We start from the raw sequence: 12467 nt of genomic DNA, 5'->3' as shown, positions 1-12467 counted from the left end.
AATATCTTCTTTCGTGTTCCTCAGAAGAAAGCCACGCAGGCTTGAAATGGCACGAGTGTGGGTTAGGTTAAGGTCAAACAGTGACTGCTCTTTCATTTCTGCATCAACTACACCTTTGCTGACTATATTCATGCCTCTTGGCCGCAAAGCTTCGGTAGCATTGAGTTCCTCCTCAACAGAATGCCAATTGAACCATTGTGAAAAAGAGATTCACTGTTCCCGCCCAGTTTCGAACTGGGGACCTTTCGCGTGTTAGGCGAACGTGATGACCACTACACTACAGAAACTCCCCACTTCCACACTAGTTCTCTTTCGCCATAATCTATACAATGATGTGCCCAAACGCAAATAGGCAATCTGCGTAAATCCCACACACAACAGGACAGAGTTCATTCGGCGTGGCAGTCTATGCCGAGTTTCCAAATAATTTCCCTTAACTTACCTCAGAATTAAGGCGTTTGCAGCTTGGACCACCTGCCTACCAGACAGCCATTTCACCAAAGAAAGAACAAAAGCCCCCACCTGTTTCCGCCCAGTTTCGAACTGGGGACCTTTCGCGTGTGAGGAGAACGTGATAACCACTACACTACGGAAACCTACCTACCTCTCTCAAACAGTCCAACATTTTTTATTGAAGGCTCTGTAAAATGTGCATAAAGGTAATGTCTTCTAAAGCCCACAGTCGGCTAAAAAGGGTTCATACTTTTCATCAAAAGGAAGCAGCTGTTTCTGCTCGGTTTCGAAACGAGGACCTTTCGCGTGTTAGGCGAACGTGATGACCACTACACTACAGAAACTCCCCACTTCCACACTAGTTCTCTTTCGCCATAATCTATACAATGATGTGCCCAAACGCAAATAGGCAATCTGCGTAAATCCCACACACAACAGGACAGAGTTCATTCGGCGTGCCAGTCTATGCCGAGTTTCCAAATAATTTCCCTTAACTTACCTTGGAATTAAGGCGTTTGCAGCTTGGACCACCTGCCTACCAGACAGCCATTTCACCACAGAAAGAACAAAAGCCCCTTCCTGTTTCCGCCCAGTTTCGAGCTGGGGACCTTTCGCGTGTAAGGCGAATGTGATAACCTCTACACTACGGAAACCTGAAGTCAAGGTTGGATCTGACCTTTTCATCGCACGCTTCTTGGAGCACGTATAAAATTACAGATTGCATTGTGCTCTTCAGTCTGCAAATAGCTTTTTTTTTGAGTGGCAAACCAAGCATTTTTCCAGTTGTCTGAAGGATTTCTCTGTGACCATTACTTTTTTGCTCTTTTTTAGGTTATTTAATTTAATTGTTTTTAACGTTATACGAAATATTTTGTCTTTGAGTGCACCATCCATCTGTTCATTGAAACTGCCTGGTTTAAAGTACAGAGTCTGTCGGTGTGGCAGTTACTGCTGCCTAGTGTGGCTTAATAATTGTCTTCACACCTGTGTAAAGAAAGACCTTCGTGACGTAGAGCTGCTGCCTAACAGAGGGCCACTCTGACAAATATCTTCTTTCGTGTTCCTCAGAAGAAAGCCACGCAGGCTTGAAATGGCACGAGTGTGGGTTAGGTTTAGGTCAAACAGTGACTGCTCTTTCATTTCTGCATCAACTACACCTTTGCTGACTATATTCATGCCTCTTGGCCGCAAAGCTTCGGTAGCATTGAGTTCCTCCTCAACAGAATGCCAATTGAACCATTGTGAAAAAGAGATTCACTGTTCCCGCCCAGTTTCGAACTGGGGACCTTTCGCGTGTGAGGCGAACGTGATAACCACTACACTACGGAAACCTACCTACCTCTCCAAACAGTCCAACATTTTTAATTGAAGGCTCTGTAAAATGTGCATAAAGGTAATGTCTTCTAAAGCCCACAGTCGGCTAAAAAGGGTTCATACTTTTCATCAAAAGGAAGCAGCTGTTTCTGCTCGGTTTCGAAACGAGGACCTTTCGCGTGTTAGGTGAACGTGATGACCACTACACTACAGAAACTCCCCACTTCCACACTAGTTCTCTTTCGACATAATCTATACAATGATGTGCCCAAACGCAAATAGGCAATCTGCGTAAATCCCACACACAACAGGACAGAGTTCATTCGGCTTGGCAGTCTACGCCGAGTTTCCAAGTAATTTCCCTTAACTTACCTCGGAATTAAGGCGTTTGCAGCTTGGACCACCTGCCTACCAGACAGCCATTTCACCACAGAAAGAACAAAAGCCCCCCCTGTTTCCGCCCAGTTTAGAGCTGGGGACCTTTCGCGTGTAAGGCGAATGTGATAACCTCTAAACTATGGAAACCTGCAGTCAAGGTTGGATCTGACCTTTTCATCGCACGCTTCTTGGAGCACGAATAAAATTACAGATTGCGTTGTGCTCTTCAGTCTGCAAATAGCTTTTTTAGAGTGGCAAACCAAGCATTTTTCCAGTTGTCTGAAGGATTGCTCTGTGACCATTACTTTTTTGCTCTTTTTTAGGTTATTTAATTTAATTGTTTTTAACGTTATACGAAATATTTTGTCTTTGAGTGCACCATCCATCTGTTCATTGAAACTGCCTGGTTTAAAGTACAGAGTCTGTCGGTGTGGCAGTTACTGCTGCCTAGTGTGGCTTAATAATTGTCTTCACACCTGTGAAAAGAAAGGCCTTCGTGACGTAGAGCTGCTGCCTAACAGAGGGCCACTCTGACAAATATCTTCTTTCGTGTTCCTCAGAAGAAAGCCACGCAGGCTTGAAATGGCACGAGTGTGGGTTAGGTTTAGGTCAAACAGTGACTGCTCTTTCATTTCTGCATCAACTACACCTTTGCTAACTATATTCATGCCTCTTGGCCGCAAAGCTTCGGTAGCGTTGAGTTCCTCCTCAACAGAATGCCAATTGAACCATTGTGAAAAAGAGATTCACTGTTCCCGCCCAGTTTCGAACAGGGGACCTTTCGCGTGTGAGGCGAACGTGATGACCACTACACTACAGAAACTCCCCACTTCCACACTAGTTCTCTTTCGCCATAATCTATACAATGATGTGCCCAAACGCAAATAGGCAATCTGCGTAAATCCCACACACAACAGGACAGAGTTCATTCGGCGTGGCAGTCTATGCCGAGTTTCCAAATAATTTCCCTTAACTTACCTCAGAATTAAGGCGTTTGCAGCTTGGACCACCTGCCTACCAGACAGCCATTTCACCAAAGAAAGAACAAAAGCCCCCACCTGTTTCCGCCCAGTTTCGAACTGGGGACCTTTCGCGTGTGAGGAGAACGTGATAACCACTACACTACGGAAACCTACCTACCTCTCTCAAACAGTCCAACATTTTTTATTGAAGGCTCTGTAAAATGTGCATAAAGGTAATGTCTTCTAAAGCCCACAGTCGGCTAAAAAGGGTTCATACTTTTCATCAAAAGGAAGCAGCTGTTTCTGCTCGGTTTCGAAACGAGGACCTTTCGCGTGTTAGGCGAACGTGATGACCACTACACTACAGAAACTCCCCACTTCCACACTAGTTCTCTTTCGCCATAATCTATACAATGATGTGCCCAAACGCAAATAGGCAATCTGCGTAAATCCCACACACAACAGGACAGAGTTCATTCGGCGTGCCAGTCTATGCCGAGTTTCCAAATAATTTCCCTTAACTTACCTTGGAATTAAGGCGTTTGCAGCTTGGACCACCTGCCTACCAGACAGCCATTTCACCACAGAAAGAACAAAAGCCCCTTCCTGTTTCCGCCCAGTTTCGAGCTGGGGACCTTTCGCGTGTAAGGCGAATGTGATAACCTCTACACTACGGAAACCTGAAGTCAAGGTTGGATCTGACCTTTTCATCGCACGCTTCTTGGAGCACGTATAAAATTACAGATTGCATTGTGCTCTTCAGTCTGCAAATAGCTTTTTTTTTGAGTGGCAAACCAAGCATTTTTCCAGTTGTCTGAAGGATTTCTCTGTGACCATTACTTTTTTGCTCTTTTTTAGGTTATTTAATTTAATTGTTTTTAACGTTATACGAAATATTTTGTCTTTGAGTGCACCATCCATCTGTTCATTGAAACTGCCTGGTTTAAAGTACAGAGTCTGTCGGTGTGGCAGTTACTGCTGCCTAGTGTGGCTTAATAATTGTCTTCACACCTGTGTAAAGAAAGACCTTCGTGACGTAGAGCTGCTGCCTAACAGAGGGCCACTCTGACAAATATCTTCTTTCGTGTTCCTCAGAAGAAAGCCACGCAGGCTTGAAATGGCACGAGTGTGGGTTAGGTTTAGGTCAAACAGTGACTGCTCTTTCATTTCTGCATCAACTACACCTTTGCTGACTATATTCATGCCTCTTGGCCGCAAAGCTTCGGTAGCATTGAGTTCCTCCTCAACAGAATGCCAATTGAACCATTGTGAAAAAGAGATTCACTGTTCCCGCCCAGTTTCGAACTGGGGACCTTTCGCGTGTGAGGCGAACGTGATAACCACTACACTACGGAAACCTACCTACCTCTCCAAACAGTCCAACATTTTTAATTGAAGGCTCTGTAAAATGTGCATAAAGGTAATGTCTTCTAAAGCCCACAGTCGGCTAAAAAGGGTTCATACTTTTCATCAAAAGGAAGCAGCTGTTTCTGCTCGGTTTCGAAACGAGGACCTTTCGCGTGTTAGGTGAACGTGATGACCACTACACTACAGAAACTCCCCACTTCCACACTAGTTCTCTTTCGACATAATCTATACAATGATGTGCCCAAACGCAAATAGGCAATCTGCGTAAATCCCACACACAACAGGACAGAGTTCATTCGGCTTGGCAGTCTACGCCGAGTTTCCAAGTAATTTCCCTTAACTTACCTCGGAATTAAGGCGTTTGCAGCTTGGACCACCTGCCTACCAGACAGCCATTTCACCACAGAAAGAACAAAAGCCCCCCCTGTTTCCGCCCAGTTTAGAGCTGGGGACCTTTCGCGTGTAAGGCGAATGTGATAACCTCTAAACTATGGAAACCTGCAGTCAAGGTTGGATCTGACCTTTTCATCGCACGCTTCTTGGAGCACGAATAAAATTACAGATTGCGTTGTGCTCTTCAGTCTGCAAATAGCTTTTTTAGAGTGGCAAACCAAGCATTTTTCCAGTTGTCTGAAGGATTGCTCTGTGACCATTACTTTTTTGCTCTTTTTTAGGTTATTTAATTTAATTGTTTTTAACGTTATACGAAATATTTTGTCTTTGAGTGCACCATCCATCTGTTCATTGAAACTGCCTGGTTTAAAGTACAGAGTCTGTCGGTGTGGCAGTTACTGCTGCCTAGTGTGGCTTAATAATTGTCTTCACACCTGTGAAAAGAAAGGCCTTCGTGACGTAGAGCTGCTGCCTAACAGAGGGCCACTCTGACAAATATCTTCTTTCGTGTTCCTCAGAAGAAAGCCACGCAGGCTTGAAATGGCACGAGTGTGGGTTAGGTTTAGGTCAAACAGTGACTGCTCTTTCATTTCTGCATCAACTACACCTTTGCTAACTATATTCATGCCTCTTGGCCGCAAAGCTTCGGTAGCGTTGAGTTCCTCCTCAACAGAATGCCAATTGAACCATTGTGAAAAAGAGATTCACTGTTCCCGCCCAGTTTCGAACAGGGGACCTTTCGCGTGTGAGGCGAACGTGATAACCACTACACTACGGAAACCTACCTACCTACCTACCTCTAAAACAGTCCAACATTTTTAATTGAAGTCTCTGTAAAATGTGCATAAAGGTAATGTCTTCTAAAGCCCACAGTCGGCTAAAAAGGGTTCATACTTTTCATCAAAAGGAAGCAGCTGTTTCTGCTCGGTTTCGAACAGAGGACCTTTCGCGTGTTAGGCGAACGTGATGACCACTACACTACAGAAACTCTCCACTTCCACACTAGTTCTCTTTCGCCATAATCTATACAATGATGTGCCCAAAAGCAAATAGGCAATCTGTGTAAATCCCACACACAACAGGACAGAGTTCATTCGGCGTGGCAGTCTACGCCGAGTTTCCAAATAATTTCCCTTAACTTACCTCGGAATTAAGGCGTTTGCAGCTTGGACCACCTGCCTACCAGACAGCCTGGCAAACCAAGCATTTTTCCAGTTGTTTGAAGGATTGCTCTGTGACCATTACTTTTTTGCTCTTTTTTAGGTTATTTAATTTAATTGTTTTTAACATTATACGAAATATTTTGTCTTTGAGTGCACCATCCATCTGTTCATTGAAACTGCCTGGTTTAAAGTACAGAGTCTGTCGGTGTGGCAGTTACTGCTGCCTAGTGTGGCTTAATAATTGTCTTCACACCTGTGTAAAGAAAGGCCTTCGTGACGTAGAGCTGCTGCCTAACAGAGGGCCACTCTGACAAATATCTTCTTTCGTGTTCCTCAGAAGAAAGCCACGCAGGCTTGAAATGGCACGAGTGTGGGTTAGGTTTAGGTCAAACAGTGACTGCTCTTTCATTTCTGCATCAACTACACCTTTGCTGACTATATTCATGCCTCTTGGCCGCAAAGCTTAGGTAGCATTGAGTTCCTCCTCAACAGAATGCCAATTGAACCATTGTGAAAAAGAGATTCACTGCTCCCGCCCAGTTTCGAACTGGGGACCTTTCGCGTGTGAGGCCAACTTGATAACCACTACACTACGGAAACCTACCTACCTCTAAAACAGTCCAACATTTTTAATTGAAGTCTCTGTAAAATGTGCATAAAGGTAATGTCTTCTAAAGCCCACAGTCGGCTAAAAAGGGTTCATACTTTCTGCTCGGTTTCAAACCGAGGACCTTTCGCGTGTTAGGCGAACGTGATGACCACTACACTACAGAAACTCCCCACTTCCACACTAGTTCTCTTTCGCCATAATCTATACACTGATGTGCCCAAAAGCAAATAGGCAATCTGTGTAAATCCCACACACAACAGGACAGAGTTCATTCGGCATGGCAGTCTACGCCGAGTTTCCAAATAATATCCCTTAACTTACCTCGGAATTAAGGCGTTTGCAGCTTGGACCACCTGCCTACCAGACAGCCATTTCACCACAGAAAGAAAAAAAGCCCCCACCTGTTTCCGCCCAGTTTCGAGCTGGGGACCTTTCGCGTGTAAGGCGAATGTGATAACCTCTACACTACGGAAACCTGCAGTCAAGGTTGTATCTGACCTTTTCATCGCACGCTTCTTGGAGCACGAATAAAATTACAGATTGCGTTGTGCTCTTCAGTCTGCAAATAGCTTTTTTTTGAGTGGCAAACCAAGCATTTTTCCAGTTGTTTGAAGGATTGCTCTGTGACCATTACTTTTTTGCTCTTTTTTAGGTTATTTAATTTAATTGTTTTTAACATTATACGAAATATTTTGTCTTTGAGTGCACCATCCATCTGTTCATTGAAACTGCCTGGTTTAAAGTACAGAGTCTGTCGGTGTGGCAGTTACTGCTGCCTAGTGTGGCTTAATAATTGTCTTCACACCTGTGTAAAGAAAGGCCTTCGTGACGTAGAGCTGCTGCCTAACAGAGGGCCACTCTGACAAATATCTTCGTTCGTGTTCCTCAGAAGAAAGCCACGCAGGCTTGAAATGGCACAAGTGTGGGTTAGGTTTAGGTCAAACAGTGACTGCTCTTTCATTTCTGCATCAACTACACCTTTGCTGACTATATTCATGCCTCTTGGCCGCAAAACTTCGGTAGCATTGAGTTCCTCCTCAACAGAATGCCAATTGAACCATTGTGAAAAAGAGATTCACTGTTCCCGCCCAGTTTCGAACTGGGGACCTTTCGCGTGTGAGGCGAACGTGATAACCACTACACTACGGAAACCTACCTACCTACCTCTAAAACAGTCCAACATTTTTAATTGAAGTCTCTGTAAAATGTGCATAAAGGTAATGTCTTCTAAAGCCCACAGTCGGCTAAAAAGGGTTCATACTTTTCATCAAAAGGAAGCAGCTGTTTCTGCTCGGTTTCGAACAGAGGACCTTTCGCGTGTTAGGCGAACGTGATGACCACTACACTACAGAAACTCCCCACTTCCACACTAGTTCTCTTTCTCCATAATCTATACAATGATGTGCCCAAAAGCAAATAGGCAATCTGTGTAAATCCCACACACAACAGGACAGAGTTCATTCGGCGTGGCAGTCTACGCCGAGTTTCCAAATAATTTCCCTTAACTTACCTCGGAATTAAGGCGTTTGCAGCTTGGACCACCTGCCTACCAGACAGCCATTTCACCACAGAAAGAAAAAAAGCCCCCACCTGTTTCCGCCCAGTTTCGAGCTGGGGACCTTTCGCGTGTAAGGCGAATGTGATAACCTCTACACTACGGAAACCTGCAGTCAAGGTTGTATCTGACCTTTTCATCGCACGCTTCTTGGAGCACGAATAAAATTACAGATTGCGTTGTGCTCTTCAGTCTGCAAATAGCTTTTTTTTGAGTGGCAAACCAAGCATTTTTCCAGTTGTTTGAAGGATTGCTCTGTGACCATTACTTTTTTGCTCTTTTTTAGGTTATTTAATTTAATTGTTTTTAACATTATACGAAATGTTTTGTCTTTGAGTGCACCATCCATCTGTTCATTGAAACTGCCTGGTTTAAAGTACAGAGTCTGTCGGTGTGGCAGTTACTGCTGCCTAGTGTGGCTTAATAATTGTCTTCAAACCTGTGTAAAGAAAGGCCTTCGTGACGTAGAGCTGCTGCCTAACAGAGGGCCACTCTGACAAATATCTTCGTTCGTGTTCCTCAGAAGAAAGCCACGCAGGCTTGAAATGGCACAAGTGTGGGTTAGGTTTAGGTCAAACAGTGACTGCTCTTTCATTTCTGCATCAACTACACCTTTGCTGACTATATTCATGCCTCTTGGCCGCAAAACTTCGGTAGCATTGAGTTCCTCCTCAACAGAATGCCAATTGAACCATTGTGAAAAAGAGATTCACTGTTCCCGCCCAGTTTCGAACTGGGGACCTTTCGCGTGTGAGGCGAACGTGATAACCACTACACTACGGAAACCTACCTACCTACCTACCTCTAAAACAGTCCAACATTTTTAATTGAAGTCTCTGTAAAATGTGCATAAAGGTAATGTCTTCTAAAGCCCACAGTCGGCTAAAAAGGGTTCATACTTTTCATCAAAAGGAAGCAGCTGTTTCTGCTCGGTTTCGAACAGAGGACCTTTCGCGTGTTAGGCGAACGTGATGACCACTACACTACAGAAACTCCCCACTTCCACACTAGTTCTCTTTCGGCATAATCTATACAATGATGTGCCCAAAAGCAAATAGGCAATCTGTGTAAATCCCACACACAACAGGACAGAGTTCATTCGGCGTGGCAGTCTACGCCGAGTTTCCAAATAATTTCCCTTAACTTACCTCGGAATTAAGGCGTTTGCAGCTTGGACCACCTGCCTACCAGACAGCCTGGCAAACCAAGCATTTTTCCAGTTGTTTGAAGGATTGCTCTGTGACCATTACTTTTTTGCTCTTTTTTAGGTTATTTAATTTAATTGTTTTTAACATTATACGAAATATTTTGTCTTTGAGTGCACCATCCATCTGTTCATTGAAACTGCCTGGTTTAAAGTACAGAGTCTGTCGGTGTGGCAGTTACTGCTGCCTAGTGTGGCTTAATAATTGTCTTCACACCTGTGTAAAGAAAGGCCTTCGTGACGTAGAGCTGCTGCCTAACAGAGGGCCACTCTGACAAATATCTTCTTTCGTGTTCCTCAGAAGAAAGCCACGCAGGCTTGAAATGGCACGAGTGTGGGTTAGGTTTAGGTCAAACAGTGACTGCTCTTTCATTTCTGCATCAACTACACCTTTGCTGACTATATTCATGCCTCTTGGCCGCAAAGCTTCGGTAGCATTGAGTTCCTCCTCAACAGAATGCCAATTGAACCATTGTGAAAAAGAGATTCACTGCTCCCGCCCAGTTTCGAACTGGGGACCTTTCGCGTGTGAGGCCAACGTGATAACCACTACACTACAGAAACCTACCTACCTACCTCTAAAACAGTCCAACATTTTTAATTGAAGTCTCTGTAAAATGTGCATAAAGGTAATGTCTTCTAAAGCCCACAGTCGGCTAAAAAGGGTTCATACTTTCTGCTCGGTTTTGAACCGAGGACCTTTCGTGTGTTAGGCGAATGTGATGACCACTACACTACAGAAACTCCCCACTTCCACACTAGTTCTCTTTCGCCATAATCTATACAATGATGTGCCCAAAAGCAAATAGGCAATCTGTGTAAATCCCACACACAACAGGACAGAGTTCATTCGGCGTGGCAGTCTACGCCGAGTTTCCAAATAATTTCCCTTAACTTACCTCGGAATTAAGGCGTTTGCAGCTTGGACCACCTGCCTACCAGACAGCCATTTCACCACAGAAAGAAAAAAAGCCCCCACCTGTTTCCGCCCAGTTTCGAGCTGGGGACCTTTCGCGTGTAAGGCGAATGTGATAACCTCTACACTACGGAAACCTGCAGTCAAGGTTGTATCTGACCTTTTCATCGCACGCTTCTTGGAGCACGAATAAAATTACAGATTGCGTTGTGCTCTTCAGTCTGCAAATAGCTTTTTTTTGAGTGGCAAACCAAGCATTTTTCCAGTTGTTTGAAGGATTGCTCTGTGACCATTACTTTTTTGCTCTTTTTTAGGTTATTTAATTTAATTGTTTTTAACATTATACGAAATATTTTGTCTTTGAGTGCACCATCCATCTGTTCATTGAAACTGCCTGGTTTAAAGTACAGAGTCTGTCGGTGTGGCAGTTACTGCTGCCTAGTGTGGCTTAATAATTGTCTTCACACCTGTGTAAAGAAAGGCCTTCGTGACGTAGAGCTGCTGCCTAACAGAGGGCCACTCTGACAAATATCTTCGTTCGTGTTCCTCAGAAGAAAGCCACGCAGGCTTGAAATGGCACAAGTGTGGGTTAGGTTTAGGTCAAACAGTGACTGCTCTTTCATTTCTGCATCAACTACACCTTTGCTGACTATATTCATGCCTCTTGGCTGCAAAACTTCGGTAGCATTGAGTTCCTCCTCAACAGAATGCCAATTGAACCATTGTGAAAAAGAGATTCACTGTTCCCGCCCAGTTTCGAACTGGGGACCTTTCGCGTGTGAGGCGAACGTGATAACCACTACACTACGGAAACCTACCTACCTACCTCTAAAACAGTCCAACATTTTTAATTGAAGTCTCTGTAAAATGTGCATAAAGGTAATGTCTTCTAAAGCCCACAGTCGGCTAAAAAGGGTTCATACTTTTCATCAAAAGGAAGCAGCTGTTTCTGCTCGGTTTCGAACAGAGGACCTTTCGCGTGTTAGGCGAACGTGATGACCACTACACTACAGAAACTCCCCACTTCCACACTAGTTCTCTTTCGGCATAATCTATACAATGATGTGCCCAAAAGCAAATAGGCAATCTGTGTAAATCCCACACACAACAGGACAGAGTTCATTCGGCGTGGCAGTCTACGCCGAGTTTCCAAATAATTTCCCTTAACTTACCTCGGAATTAAGGCGTTTGCAGCTTGGACCACCTGCCTACCAGACAGCCTGGCAAACCAAGCATTTTTCCAGTTGTTTGAAGGATTGCTCTGTGACCATTACTTTTTTGCTCTTTTTTAGGTTATTTAATTTAATTGTTTTTAACATTATACGAAATATTTTGTCTTTGAGTGCACCATCCATCTGTTCATTGAAACTGCCTGGTTTAAAGTACAGAGTCTGTCGGTGTGGCAGTTACTGCTGCCTAGTGTGGCTTAATAATTGTCTTCACACCTGTGTAAAGAAAGGCCTTCGTGACGTAGAGCTGCTGCCTAACAGAGGGCCACTCTGACAAATATCTTCTTTCGTGTTCCTCAGAAGAAAGCCACGCAGGCTTGAAATGGCACGAGTGTGGGTTAGGTTTAGGTCAAACAGTGACTGCTCTTTCATTTCTGCATCAACTACACCTTTGCTGACTATATTCATGCCTCTTGGCCGCAAAGCTTCGGTAGCATTGAGTTCCTCCTCAACAGAATGCCAATTGAACCATTGTGAAAAAGAGATTCACTGCTCCCGCCCAGTTTCGAACTGGGGACCTTTCGCGTGTGAGGCCAACGTGATAACCACTACACTACAGAAACCTACCTACCTACCTCTAAAACAGTCCAACATTTTTAATTGAAGTCTCTGTAAAATGTGCATAAAGGTAATGTCTTCTAAAGCCCACAGTCGGCTAAAAAGGGTTCATACTTTCTGCTCGGTTTTGAACCGAGGACCTTTCGTGTGTTAGGCGAATGTGATGACCACTACACTACAGAAACTCCCCACTTCCACACTAGTTCTCTTTCGCCATAATCTATACAATGATGTGCCCAAAAGCAAATAGGCAATCTGTGTAAATCCCACACACAACAGGACAGAGTTCATTCGGCGTGGCAGTCTACGCCGAGTTTCCAAATAATTTCCCTTAACTTACCTCGGAATTAAGGCGTTTGCAGCT

At 44.2% G+C, this 12467-nt stretch overlaps 22 non-coding genes across 22 annotated transcripts; all 22 read right to left on the bottom strand.

Annotated features, from left to right (window-relative positions):
• Positions 1 to 214: 214 nt before the first annotated feature.
• On the bottom strand, positions 215 to 287 carry trnav-aac (transfer RNA valine (anticodon AAC)). The gene has a single exon. It is a non-coding gene; the product is annotated as a tRNA-Val (tRNA).
• A 236-nt stretch (positions 288 to 523) lies between these two features.
• trnav-cac (transfer RNA valine (anticodon CAC)) lies at positions 524 to 596 on the bottom strand. Its single transcript has one exon. It is a non-coding gene; the product is annotated as a tRNA-Val (tRNA).
• A 128-nt stretch (positions 597 to 724) lies between these two features.
• Positions 725 to 797, bottom strand: trnav-aac (transfer RNA valine (anticodon AAC)). Its single transcript has one exon. It is a non-coding gene; the product is annotated as a tRNA-Val (tRNA).
• Positions 798 to 1033: 236 nt separating this feature from the next.
• On the bottom strand, positions 1034 to 1106 carry trnav-uac (transfer RNA valine (anticodon UAC)). Its single transcript has one exon. It is a non-coding gene; the product is annotated as a tRNA-Val (tRNA).
• A 605-nt stretch (positions 1107 to 1711) lies between these two features.
• On the bottom strand, positions 1712 to 1784 carry trnav-cac (transfer RNA valine (anticodon CAC)). Its single transcript has one exon. It is a non-coding gene; the product is annotated as a tRNA-Val (tRNA).
• A 1420-nt stretch (positions 1785 to 3204) lies between these two features.
• Positions 3205 to 3277, bottom strand: trnav-cac (transfer RNA valine (anticodon CAC)). Its single transcript has one exon. It is a non-coding gene; the product is annotated as a tRNA-Val (tRNA).
• A 128-nt stretch (positions 3278 to 3405) lies between these two features.
• trnav-aac (transfer RNA valine (anticodon AAC)) lies at positions 3406 to 3478 on the bottom strand. The gene has a single exon. It is a non-coding gene; the product is annotated as a tRNA-Val (tRNA).
• A 236-nt stretch (positions 3479 to 3714) lies between these two features.
• Positions 3715 to 3787, bottom strand: trnav-uac (transfer RNA valine (anticodon UAC)). The gene has a single exon. It is a non-coding gene; the product is annotated as a tRNA-Val (tRNA).
• Positions 3788 to 4392: 605 nt separating this feature from the next.
• trnav-cac (transfer RNA valine (anticodon CAC)) lies at positions 4393 to 4465 on the bottom strand. Its single transcript has one exon. It is a non-coding gene; the product is annotated as a tRNA-Val (tRNA).
• Positions 4466 to 5576: 1111 nt separating this feature from the next.
• On the bottom strand, positions 5577 to 5649 carry trnav-cac (transfer RNA valine (anticodon CAC)). Its single transcript has one exon. It is a non-coding gene; the product is annotated as a tRNA-Val (tRNA).
• A 134-nt stretch (positions 5650 to 5783) lies between these two features.
• Positions 5784 to 5856, bottom strand: trnav-aac (transfer RNA valine (anticodon AAC)). Its single transcript has one exon. It is a non-coding gene; the product is annotated as a tRNA-Val (tRNA).
• A 1187-nt stretch (positions 5857 to 7043) lies between these two features.
• Positions 7044 to 7116, bottom strand: trnav-uac (transfer RNA valine (anticodon UAC)). The gene has a single exon. It is a non-coding gene; the product is annotated as a tRNA-Val (tRNA).
• Positions 7117 to 7720: 604 nt separating this feature from the next.
• trnav-cac (transfer RNA valine (anticodon CAC)) lies at positions 7721 to 7793 on the bottom strand. The gene has a single exon. It is a non-coding gene; the product is annotated as a tRNA-Val (tRNA).
• A 130-nt stretch (positions 7794 to 7923) lies between these two features.
• trnav-aac (transfer RNA valine (anticodon AAC)) lies at positions 7924 to 7996 on the bottom strand. The gene has a single exon. It is a non-coding gene; the product is annotated as a tRNA-Val (tRNA).
• Positions 7997 to 8232: 236 nt separating this feature from the next.
• Positions 8233 to 8305, bottom strand: trnav-uac (transfer RNA valine (anticodon UAC)). Its single transcript has one exon. It is a non-coding gene; the product is annotated as a tRNA-Val (tRNA).
• Positions 8306 to 8909: 604 nt separating this feature from the next.
• Positions 8910 to 8982, bottom strand: trnav-cac (transfer RNA valine (anticodon CAC)). The gene has a single exon. It is a non-coding gene; the product is annotated as a tRNA-Val (tRNA).
• Positions 8983 to 9116: 134 nt separating this feature from the next.
• Positions 9117 to 9189, bottom strand: trnav-aac (transfer RNA valine (anticodon AAC)). The gene has a single exon. It is a non-coding gene; the product is annotated as a tRNA-Val (tRNA).
• Positions 9190 to 9891: 702 nt separating this feature from the next.
• On the bottom strand, positions 9892 to 9964 carry trnav-cac (transfer RNA valine (anticodon CAC)). Its single transcript has one exon. It is a non-coding gene; the product is annotated as a tRNA-Val (tRNA).
• A 416-nt stretch (positions 9965 to 10380) lies between these two features.
• Positions 10381 to 10453, bottom strand: trnav-uac (transfer RNA valine (anticodon UAC)). Its single transcript has one exon. It is a non-coding gene; the product is annotated as a tRNA-Val (tRNA).
• A 604-nt stretch (positions 10454 to 11057) lies between these two features.
• Positions 11058 to 11130, bottom strand: trnav-cac (transfer RNA valine (anticodon CAC)). The gene has a single exon. It is a non-coding gene; the product is annotated as a tRNA-Val (tRNA).
• A 130-nt stretch (positions 11131 to 11260) lies between these two features.
• Positions 11261 to 11333, bottom strand: trnav-aac (transfer RNA valine (anticodon AAC)). The gene has a single exon. It is a non-coding gene; the product is annotated as a tRNA-Val (tRNA).
• Positions 11334 to 12035: 702 nt separating this feature from the next.
• trnav-cac (transfer RNA valine (anticodon CAC)) lies at positions 12036 to 12108 on the bottom strand. Its single transcript has one exon. It is a non-coding gene; the product is annotated as a tRNA-Val (tRNA).
• Positions 12109 to 12467: the final 359 nt, after the last annotated feature.

This window comes from Carassius carassius, chromosome 22 (assembly GCF_963082965.1).
Source record: "Carassius carassius chromosome 22, fCarCar2.1, whole genome shotgun sequence".
Classification (NCBI taxonomy): Eukaryota; Metazoa; Chordata; class Actinopteri; order Cypriniformes; family Cyprinidae; genus Carassius; species Carassius carassius.
The sequence above is the reverse complement of the archived record's forward strand: the minus strand, read 5'-3'. Positions and strand labels throughout refer to the sequence as shown.